This window comes from Cajanus cajan, chromosome 3 (genome assembly GCF_000230855.2).
Source record: "Cajanus cajan strain Asha chromosome 3, NIPB_CcT2T_4, whole genome shotgun sequence".
NCBI classification, from domain to species: Eukaryota; Viridiplantae; Streptophyta; class Magnoliopsida; order Fabales; family Fabaceae; genus Cajanus; species Cajanus cajan.
Window position 1 is genome coordinate 920,979 of NC_138519.1, and position 12,274 is coordinate 933,252.

Genomic DNA, 12,274 nt, shown 5'->3' on the forward strand with positions numbered 1-12,274 from the left:
GTGAGAGAACTGCTGAAGGAATACATTGCTCAATTTAGTGATGTGTGATTGTCAAGGTTTTGACCCAAATGGAGGCATGTTCGTAAAAGCCTCCGATAGTGGTCTTAGGGAAAACTCATTCTTAGAATCAATTATGCATTGATTGATTTTGACAATGTCAAAGGTACAAGTTAGGGAAACTTGCCACATTAAAGGGAAAGAACAATTAGTGTATAAATAAGAAGCTGAAAAGAGACCATTAAGGTCCAATCAAAGGAAAGGTTACATGAGACCACATCCAAGCTAGCATAAATGCAATGATTTTTTATAGCAAAAATTTGAACAATAGACGATAATACAATGATGAGTTGTGTTGTGGTTATCCATGGATCCTTGTGGTGGGATTGTATGATGGTGTTGTATGTAGTTTGAAGCTCATAATTTTATGTTGTGATTCTTTTATACGCACTTCCTTATTATTATATATTTTGTTGTTTTCTAGACTTACCCTACTACCTTTTGTGTTAACTATAAAGATAATACCTTAACAATAGAGCATACTATAAGTTTAGTTGGAGGATGATAACTCTGAGATATTGTGGCCATTTGGAGGATGGTGGAAGTCTGAGACATGTTGGTCTCATGACTTTGTTTTATTGTTTTAGGACCAGCTCAGATGTATGGTTTGTTTTGGTGGTTCTATGTAGATAGTATATATTGTAGCCTCATGAAGGGATTATATTGTTTTGACGGCTAGAAATTTTTTTAATGTTTTGATTCCAATGGATTGTTGAGATTTTAAACATAAATATCTTTATACATGTACAATGTTCAAGTTTTGTTGCCTCATAAACATATGATAGATAACCTATATTTTTTGTTGCATAAAATATGTTTATGGTTATAATTTTGTCGGTGTAAGACTTAATTATCTAGTTGTTACACTTTTTGGAGTACAAAGAAATGTTGTCCACATTTTTGTCACTAAGAGTCAAAACTTTAGATCCATATGAGTCGAAAAAGAGAAGACATGGCTGGTATCCAACACATATGTAGCAATGACTTCCCCTATATATATAATTACTCTCGAAAGTAAGCCACAAAAACCACACGTTCGATCGCAACCAATTTTATTGTCAAGAAATTTAAGGTGGAGAGTACAATACTAGATCAATGTTGAGATGATCTTGACATCTACTCTTGTATACACGAATGTCGCGATCATCACACTTAAGCGAACATATAGACAAATAAGCAAGAGTAAGCTATGTTACACATGAATTAAATATCAAATCAATTCAATGTATGAATTTCATACATATATAGTACATCACATCAAGAATCTGCATGTCATGGACAACCTCACATAGATAATGCTATAACAATCATACAATGTATACAGACTTAACTCTATGTAGATTCCTAACAACTTGAACGACTAGTCAATTATTTTCTTTACCCATGGTAAAACCATAATAGCCACCCACAAGGTAAAAAGGTGACATATGGTTAAAACAATTGGGTTACATGAGTACTAAATTATCTAGAGCAAAATAGTGGCCCCGTCGGAATTGACATATAAGGGCAATATTGCTTCCGTGATACAAGATTTGCACTAATCTAGGTCCCTTGTGAAATCACATGCCTACCTATGCTCAAGATCTTATCCCAGCAACCTCCATTTTCCTTACTTCACTCATAACAACCTTAAATGTAATACTCATTTCTTATACTAGTAGCAACATCAAGTATAACAACATTAATTGGTACAAATAACAGTGAATTGTGTCTCTTAATCAAAATATCTAAAGTTTGAATCCTAACTTTAGATATGGAATAGAGTATGTTAAGAAAGAATATTTACCTTATATATTTACTTATGGTCCTTGACAAATAATAGTTATTTCCAACTGTGAATACTTCGTACTAATACTATGTTTAAGAAAAACAACATTAAGTGAGATAATCATAAATAAGTATAACACATGTATGAGTATGATCATTATCACATCAAAATTTGTTCCTTAGGACAGGTGCACTTAAAAAAAGAAGAATGAGCTAACACAATCCGAAACAAGGACAATGTGATATGAAGTTAGGTACATGAAAATTATTAGTCTCCCATTAATATGAAGTCAAAAATGTTAGTTTTTCATCTTTGATCTATTATTTTTTTTAAAAATATCATAAGATATGTTGTTTCTCAATAATTTTTTTTTATTTCACACAATTGTATTCCTATGAAAATTTAACATTCTTGAATTAAGAGAAAAGTTACTCCATTAAAAATGTCAAATTACCTTTATTTGTTAATTTCATACGGTAAAAAAGACTTTTGATTTTCAATTTACACATATACTCTCAAAAAAAAATTTATAATCAATCAAACAAATTTATTTATTCATATAAATCATAATTTGTGACATTTGCATTCTTAGAATCATATTGTTGGACATGAAAAGTAAAATTCTTTCTACCAAGCTTGCACTAAACATAAATGGAGTGCAAGTTCGAGAGGGACTCAACATATTTTTAAGCTTAAAGTAAATATTAAAGTAAAACCTTTTTAAAATGTCACTAACTTCCTATATTATGTATCGAGAAGGCAAGAACAATTAAAATAAACAGAAACAAGACTATTAAAATAAAGTAAAAAAAATGTATAAATACAAACACAATATTAAAAAATATATATATAATTGATAAAAGAAACATACCCACATTAGAATCAAATAAGGCACAAGGACAATTTTACAATAAGGTGTTTTAAACACTGCGAGATAAAGAAAAACTATAAAAATAAATAAATAAAATAAAATAAACATTTCAGTGAGTGTTGCAAACACCGCACAACAATAAATACAACAAGAAAAATAAAAGAAAAAAATGTAACCTTAGGACTTGAGATATAATTTTTGCCTTCTTAAAAAAATGATGAACAAAGACTGTAACAAAATAAAAAAAAAAATAAATAAATAAAAACAGGATGCACCAATAGTGAACGTGTTGAACGTCAATTGTGAAAGAGAAGGATGTTGAGTTGAAATGAGTGATAAGAACTAAAAATACAAAGAGTGACTTTTGGACTGATTTTGGTGAGAATTATTTTTAAAAAGAATTAATATATTTAGATAATAAAATCTTGGTGGAAATAGATGTACTTAACAGATGGGCCTTTAATATAATCAATTTATAGATATATTTATTAATTTAAATTAACAAGTCATTATTTTTTAAGTATAAATAATACCAAAAAAATTATGGACCTTACAAAAAGCATTATAACAGTATTGATGTTAATGTTTTACTTTTTTGAGAGGGATAAAGTAAGAACTTTACTAGCCTTATTATGTTGGGTCGGCCTCGAGTGCAACTGGACAAGTTGTGGTTAATGGCTTGGTAAGAGGCCAATCAGGGGCGCTTTGAAAAGGTTTATTTGGCAGGGAGAGCATTTTTAATTTTTTTTTTGTTTCGTCCCTAGAGTATCCATAGCGATGGCAGTGACTAATCTCCTCGCTACGTTGGAGGCACCTCAAAGGGTGGGATAGTTGGCCCCAAGATTTAACACGGCTGCATACACAAGACAGGATTCGAACCCCTGACCTTGCTTAAGCGTGGATCAACCCCTACCGCTGAACCACACGCTTGAGGTTATTTTTACTCCATAAAAACCATGGGTTGTTGCGTGGGCTTCAATTCTCTTGAGCCATGTTGACTAAGGTGAAGTATAGAATACACTCTTTCAGTTAGTTAAGTCAATCAATAACTTTGATCTATGGCCCATGGGTAAATAATTTATTGATAAATTACCAAGTCAAAATAAAAGAAGCCAAAGTGTTTTGTTTTGAGAAAGAGGGAACTCAGATTCCTTAAGCCTGAGGTTGAGTAATTAGATCCTAATATTAATCTATATCAAAAAGTACAGGGTTAGTGTTAGCCACATTCCCTGCTAGTCTAAGACACCTAGAGATCTCTTCCAACTTTAATTCAATCTCACCATATCTTGGGTGAGAGTTGTCCCCAACCATGAACTTATGAACTTGACCATCAACTTCTATTACACTACAACCAGGGATATTCTTCACACCCTTAGCCTTCATGGTCTGCCTCAAACTACTAACCCTTTCCCAATTCTTATAATCAGCATAAATATTTGATAAAAGGACATAAGCACTAGCTTTCTTGTCTTCTAGTTCCACTATCTTTCTCATTGCAAGCTCACCCAGTTCCCTGTTTTTATACTCTCTACAAGCATGAAGCAAAGCACCCCATGCACCAACATGAGGCTTCATAGGCATGCCATTGATGACGTCTAAAGCTTCCTCAAGTCGCCCAGCTCTCCCATACATATCAACCATCAAGCCATAATGCTCAAATGTAGGGTCAATCCCATAATCATTCCTCATTGAGTCAAAATGCTTTTGGCCTTCCTCCACGAACCCAACCACACTACACCCTTTCAAGACAGAAACGAAGGCGACTCCATCTGGTTCAACTCCCTCCTGTTTCATAGCATGAAAAAGATTTACACTCTCCTCACCAAGACCATTCATGGCCAACCCACCAATGGCACTACTCCAAGTGTAAACATTCCTTTCCTCCATCCCCCAAAAAACTTCCATCGCCCTATGAATGTTCCCACATTTCGCATACATGTCAACGAGCGCAGTGCCCAGTGTCACCGTCATCCTAACCTTGTACCTCTCCACATACGCATGAACCCATCTTCCATGATCCAACGCACCCATGTGAGTGCAAGCAGACAAAACCAAAACCATGGACACCTCATCAAGTTTCACACCCTCCATCTGCATCAATTGGAGCATTTCCAAAGCCTCCCTCGACCTCCCATACTGCGAGTACGCCGCAATCATCGCTCTCCACGCAACGTGATCTCTGAGAGGCATTTCATCAAACATCTTACGTGCCAAGTCAACATCACCACACTTGGCACAAGCATGAAACATGGCGGTTCGAGAAACCAAGTTCGGCTCGACAACCCCATCAAACACACTAAAGCACGAACTGAGACAACCCAATTCCGCATACATGACAACCAACTTAGTTTGCACGTGCGGGTGGCGCTCAAACCCGTACTTTATGACAGATCCGTGAACAGTCAAACCTGTGACGTGTGCGTGAAGCTGTACGCACGTGCGGAGGAAGAAGGCGAAGGTGTAGCTGTTGGGGGAGAGGTTGTGGAGAATGTGGGTGTAAAAGTGGAAGCTTTTGGAGGGTGTGGGGCTTTTGGAGAAGGCTTTGATGATGGAGTTGAGGGCGAAGACGGTGGGGTGGTCGGTGTGGTGGTGGAGGACGTGGGTGGCGTAGTTGAGATTGGTGGCGTTGCTGAGTGCCACGGTGGCGACGAATTGGCCGAGGAAGTCGGGGTGGTTGAGGCTGCCCTTAACCACCAACTGAGCGTGTATTTGCTTCACCTCCTTCAACGTGCTGCATGGATTTACCAGTGAAATGCTCGGGTGCTTTGAGATCCTTTTCAAACACTTCATGCTGTTCAAAATATTCAGATCTAATGATATAGAGAACCTAATTTAATAACTACATCTATGGAAATACTGTTGTGTAAAGTTGCAAATGGTTAAGGATGTTAGGAAACTAGAATTAAGTTTTTGGAGATTGAGTAAAAGGAAATGGAATACGTATTCATATTCATTGTAAGGTCTAATTAAATACAAAGTCCTGAAAGCTAAAGAATAATGCAACGTCACGTCTCATTGCTAACAACTCCTATAAATTTGGGATTATTCTAGCGAATGAGAAAAAGTAACAGACTTCCTAATAATTAGGAACTTATTGAAATATAGAAAAAATTAATTATCTTAACACCCTCCTTTATGCAATATGAAATATAGAAATAACTGAATGTCATTTTTGGAGTACGCCGTGGGCGGGCCTCTTGGAATCTTGCAACACAGGCCCATCTTATATGGGTAAAGTTGCCCCAATATTTAATGGCAGATGATAAACACACCTCCACTCTCCTATAAACACACCTCCTTTTTTAAAAAATATACATAAAATATTTAAATTACCCTTAAAAAAAAAATTCAAAATTTACACCACCCCCTTTCCCGCACCTCCCTTCCCCGCACCCCACACCCCACACCCCAACTCACCTCCCTTCCCCGCACCCTGCACCCCACACCCCAACTCAGGGATTAAATCTTGACAGCGGCGCAAGTTTCCTCCGCCAAGCGCCGGTCGTGCAGCGCCGTGGCAGGGCGGTTAGCGGGAGCAGCGGTGGCGGTGGTGAGCCTGACGACCTCGGCGGCGGCGTGTGCGACAGCGAGAGCGGCCTCGGCGACTGCTGCGGTGGCGGTGGCGACGGTGATGGCATGCTTGTTGGCGTTGAAAGAGTGGGTGAAGGGAACAGAAGAGGTGGTGAGGTTGTGGGTTGCGGTCTGTTAGAGAAGGAGTGGAATGGAAGAGTTGGAAGAGGGTGAGACTTAAAATGGAGTTTGGATTTGAAAATGTGTTTATTGTTTTATGCTACCTTCTCACGCGACTCTGCTTACGAGGAAGGGAGGTGCGGGGTACAGGGGTTAGGAAGGGAGGTGCGGGGTTGGAAAGGGAGGTGTAAATTTTAGAATTTTATTTTTTTTAAGGGTAATTTAGACATTTTGTATATTTTTTTTAAAAAGGGGGTGTGTTTATACGAGGGTGGAGGTGTGTTTATCATCTGCCATATTTAATACATTTAGCCCAGTTACAACAAATTCGGGTTTAGGTTCAGGTGACTTGTCGGTTAAGATATTCTTGTAGCCATGTTTAGGTTACAAATTACATGGAATAGGATTTTGGGTTATAGTTTAAAATTTTTTCAACTTTTGAATTATGTTATGAGCACTAAAATATGATAACAAAGATTGGAATAAAAGAATAAAACTTTACAAGGATTATTTTAGAACGAATAATTTTGGAATGACCAATTTTTTTTAAAAAAGTATATTATAAAAAGTAAAATATATTTAAATTTTTTATTTTATCCTCATCTTTTTTGTAATTGATTTGTGATGTCCATTATAAATTTGTTAAACAAGTAGTCTCATATAGGGATGACAATGGGGCAGGGCGGATACGGGTTTTCATGATACACGTCCCTGTCCCTGTGAGTTAAACTCATCCTCGTCCCTGTACTCATACCCGTTAGGTATGTGATTTTCATCTTCATTCCTATCCCCGTCAGGTATCGGGTATACCCGTACCCATACCTGTCAAAATTTTTATTTTTTATTTTTTGTAGAAAAATATAATATTTTAAATTATTTTTTTATTATATTATAATTATAATTAGGTTATTTCTCTATCTCATATTATAATAAATAATCACACATAAAAAAATATTAAAATTCTTTAATATAATTAAATTCAAAGTGGGTATTAAATTAAAAATGAGAACGAGGACGGGTACGGGGCAGATAAGTACATACCCGTACCCGTACCCGGTCAAACTGGATATTTCTCGTCAAAGTCAGGACGGGTTCGGGTATTACCCGCAGCTACGGGTATATTTGTCATCCCTAGCCTCATATAACTTAAGAGGGGGGAGTAGGCATGACAATCTAACTCGCTCCCATGAGTACCCATCCGAGCCTGCCTTGATTTCGACGAGGAAAACCTGTGTTTATCGGATTCAGGTTCGGGTTCAGGTTTTTCCTGATTGATAAAATCGGGAGCATGGACGGGGATGTTAATACCTACCCCGCCCTCGCCCCTGTACCTGCCCCTTCCCCCGTTCCCCGCCCCTGCCCCGCTTAATAATATAATTAAAAAATTATTTATATATATATATCAAAGTTAGAAATATTTATATGTAAAAATTTGTATTATTTTACTTTTCTTTCATTTTTTTTAAATTTTTTCATATTTATTTAAAATTAAAAAAAATTAAAAAAAAATTAAAAAAAGGTAGGAGTGGGGGCAGGGGCGGGGAAACTCGAATCCCGCTAGGGACAGGATGGGTACCCAGATTTTATCCCCAACGAATATTGGGGGTGGGGGCGGTTTAAATCTGCGGGGTGGGGGCAGGGAACGTAAAACTCGCCCCCGCCCCGCCCCGTTGCCATGCCTAGGGGGAGGGTGAATTAAGTTTTCTAATTTTTCCTCTTTAAAAGATATTCAAACTACTTTCTTATAAATTCAATTTTCTTGGTAAAATTTATATGTAGAAAATAAAGATGCACACTTCTTAAACACAATTAAAAGGAATAATTAAAATAGTAAGGAGAAGGAATTACAAACTCAATTTTATACTGGTTCGCCTAATCCTGCTTACGTCTAGTTCTCAAGTCTCCAACTTGGGATTTCACTATTCTTGTAATCCTTACAAGACTTGAATCCTTCAACACCTTAGAATTTCCTTTTCTTGTGTTGAGACCCAAAAAAACTCCGGAGAAAAATACTTTCTCCTTTACGGACTGAATGATAGAATGAATTTAACATAATATCTTTTTTGAAGAGTAGGTATTACAATATGATGAACCTTATAGAACTCTTAAAGAATTTGCAAGTGATTATAACCAAGGAGTTTTTTGTAATTGTTTTTAACACTTAAGTTCATAACTTCTTTAAAGAAAAATCATCCATATTTATATATAAAAATCTCATGGTTGTATCTTTTCATGAAAAAGTGTAACTATTTGAATTTTTCTAAAAAGATATACTGGCCAGTAATCAATTACAAGTATTTGGTAATCGATTACAACAATTATAAATTTAAAAATAATTGAAATTTTGTTTCTTAATATTCAAATTTTGAAGTTCTCTCTCTTGGTAATCAATTACAAGTGCTGGTAATCGATTACAAGACCATATTGTTTCTTTGTTTCAAAAACTTTTATTTAGAAAATTTCATATAAATGATTTATTTCACAAATCTCTTTTAAGAAATTATTTAAACTATTCTTTAAAGTTTTTGTTAAGTATTTTGAACACATTTTTACTTACTTTCAAAAGATTCAAAAACTTGCTTTATATTTAAAAGGGATTAAATTGAAGTTTTTGAAATCTTATTTTTAATGGGCAAGCATACTTGCAATTCTAAAAGATTTTTTTTTAACATTTTTAGGTAAATTGACAAGACTTATCTATTTAACTCTTGAGATCTTGTTCTTTGATCAACTTGCTTTAGCTCAACCTTGAATTTTCTTTAATGCTTTAAAATCATTTTGGCATCATCAAAATTTTTGTGCATAATTTATTCTACAAAATTTGTCATATATTTAATATGGTCCTTACAAATGTGCATTTGAGGGTGCTAGCACAATGCTGATTTAGGAGTTACTATCTTCAACTCAATGTCACAACTATAATTGACTTATGGATGAGTAGCTCAATAGTCAATAAAGTACTCATTGAATGATCAATAAAGATTGATTTAATCATGTCTAAACTATCTTAATCACAACTATGATAAATTAGTAATGTCTAAAAACTGACTTCATCACATTTAGGTTGACTTAATTACAAATATATAAAACAGACATCAGAAATGAGGAGTTGAATTGTGTCTAATAAAAATATCAACACTTTTTAAAAACATAACAAGGAAAAAGAGAAAGATGAAACAAGAAAAATAAGAATTTATATTAATTTGTCTTTATCATTGAAACTACGTTTAATCTTAATTAACACGATTGAGTTTCATTAACTTATCAAAGTTACAAAAATATTTTTTTATAACAAACTTCTACCAACTCAAACCTAAATATCTTTTGACCTTCCTCTTCTAACTATTACCTATGTATTTTTTTTATCACATAAAGTCTCTAAATTTTAAAGTACCCAAGTATCTATAATCTATAATATATAAAAAATGGAGGAGGCACAAACAGCAAGTTTTAACACGTGTTGCAACAATAACAAACTAACAAAAAAAGAAAAGACTTTTGCGGATTAACAATTTATAAAATACATTAAAATAATACTATTTGTGTTTTAAGTTGTAAAACAAAAACACCACAAATATGAAGTTAAAAAAATTAAAAGGCCACTGACAAATGATCCAAGCCCAATATATATTAAGACAACATTTTTCTTTTCAAATTACTTCATCTATGATTTTGTTTTTAAAAAAATTAAATAAAATTCATCAAATTATATATCCCAACAATCATTCATATAACATATTAAATTTTAAAATTTATTATCTGGGGTTTTTAAAAACCTAAACTTCAAAAAATAAAAACAACTTCATCTACTTGTCCCAAACAATCAATTTTTTCTTATGTTTCGTAACAATTATTTCAAGCAGTTTTGTTTGAAAACAAAAAAAGGAACTTTATCAAATCCGTAATTGCTTTGAGGGAGAACTAGAAACCCTAAAATTTTATTCTCAACCCCATCTCTTTTTCTTCATCGGCAAAAACATTTCAAACTCACTTGCTTTCACAATTTTAGGAACTTTGAAAAAAGAGTGCACACACCTTTATTTATATTGTAGCCCAACAGAGTGCAAGGAGGAAACCTGATTTAGTTGATCGAATTTGCAATTGCTTAAAGTGAGAGCTATAAAACCAAAAAATTTCTCTTCAATCCCATCTTTTTTTCTTCATTGGCAAAAGCATTTTAGATTGACTTGCTTTCACTATCTTGGGATCTTTGAAAAAAGAGTGCACACCCTCATTTATATTATAGCCCAATAAAGTATAAGGATGAAAGTTGACTAAATTGATCGAGTTAGGTTTCAGAGACATGTTAACAAGATAGTAAGAAGGCATAAATTGCAAATATCATTGCAAGAAAGCACGAGCCTCTTGAACCATTACAATTATACACTGAAAGAGTAAGTAATAACTTTTTATCCCCCTTCGACACATAATTTTTAATTCATGATTTTTCATTTTATTTGCAATTTCTCAAATTTTGAATACACATTTAAAATTGTTTTAACTACCTTATTGGGATACTAGGTTGCTTGTGTCAAATCCCTAGCATTATACATAATGTACTCACAGTAGTGGCGACGTGTGCATACAAACTTTGAAGGAGTGATTGTTGTGTAATCATGTCTAACCATTTCAACACAATTGTTGAACTAGCAAGTGGAAAGAAGAGTTGAAAGATCAGGGATAGAGCTATAAGGTTATGGTTGGTGTCTAAATTTGAAGGCCAGAGAATCTATTTCTTTATGGAAATGGTTTTGGTTGATTCAAAGATTGTTTATATATATATAGATTATAGATTATAAATTTTACCTATTTTTCTTTGTTAATTTACTTCACTTTAATTCCAATTGTTAACATTGTAAGGGAATAATTCTTGGCCTGATTTTAATTTTACTCTATTGTAGGTAGATAAGATTCATACATTTGTGAAGAAAATCCTCGTAAGCAAGTTTTAAAAGAATTTAACAGAAGAATGTGTATATCAAATCTATTTTTTTTTTTTTGGAGTGTCCTCCAATAGAGGTTTGTTTTTTAAAACAACACAATATAAGTACAAGATTAATTTTTAATTTCCAACTAAAGTATTATTGTTGGACAATCCTATAGTTCCAAATAAACCTCATTGATTATAGCAAAATATTACGTAAGTGTTGAGAAACTCTTGTTATAATTACAAACCAGGTAACATCATATAAAAGTTACTTTAATTTTTAATATCTAACACATTAATAACTATTTAATCATTGTGTGTTGCATAGATTAAATTCTAGTTCTTTACGAACAAAGCTTATCTAGGCTTTCTAACTAAAGTACTTAGTTGGTCTTCTTTAAGATGTGATAAAACAATTTAACTATAAGAAATAAGTTTACAAAAAAAGTAGCAAAATAAAATAATGTAATTGAGATATCCAAGTGAGTAACTACTTTGTTAATCAAACTTCATATTTATAGATAGCCTTTGAGTTATGACCATTGTAATCTTTCAAGATGCATTTGCATATTTGCTACACTTTTCTTCTTAGTATGGAAAGTGTTTGTTGGTACCATAAATATTATACTATGTAGTCACTTCTTATTTAATAACCAAATTTTGTGTTAGTCTTAAACAATTTTTTGGATTCACTACCTTCTTCCTAAGGAGAAAATTTTATCTTTTTTTTTTTTTTTTTTAAAAAAAAGGTGTTCTACTATCTTAAAGGAATCAATCTCAAATAAGTTTGAGTCTGTTTCTTTCACTGAAGAACAATAAAGTCGGATGATGGATTATCTAGGAACATTATATAAATAACATTTAAAGCAATCTTGTTAAGATAGAGGAACATTATATAAATAACATTTAAAGCAATCTTGTTAAGATAGGGGATGCATATCATCTGCTTAGTAAAATATTG

General features: G+C 33.6%; 1 pseudogene; it reads right to left on the reverse strand.

Moving 5' to 3' along the window:
• Window positions 1–3,623: 3,623 nt before the first annotated feature.
• On the reverse strand, window positions 3,624–5,894 carry LOC145955417 (putative pentatricopeptide repeat-containing protein At5g40405 pseudogene; annotated as a pseudogene).
• Window positions 5,895–12,274: the final 6,380 nt, after the last annotated feature.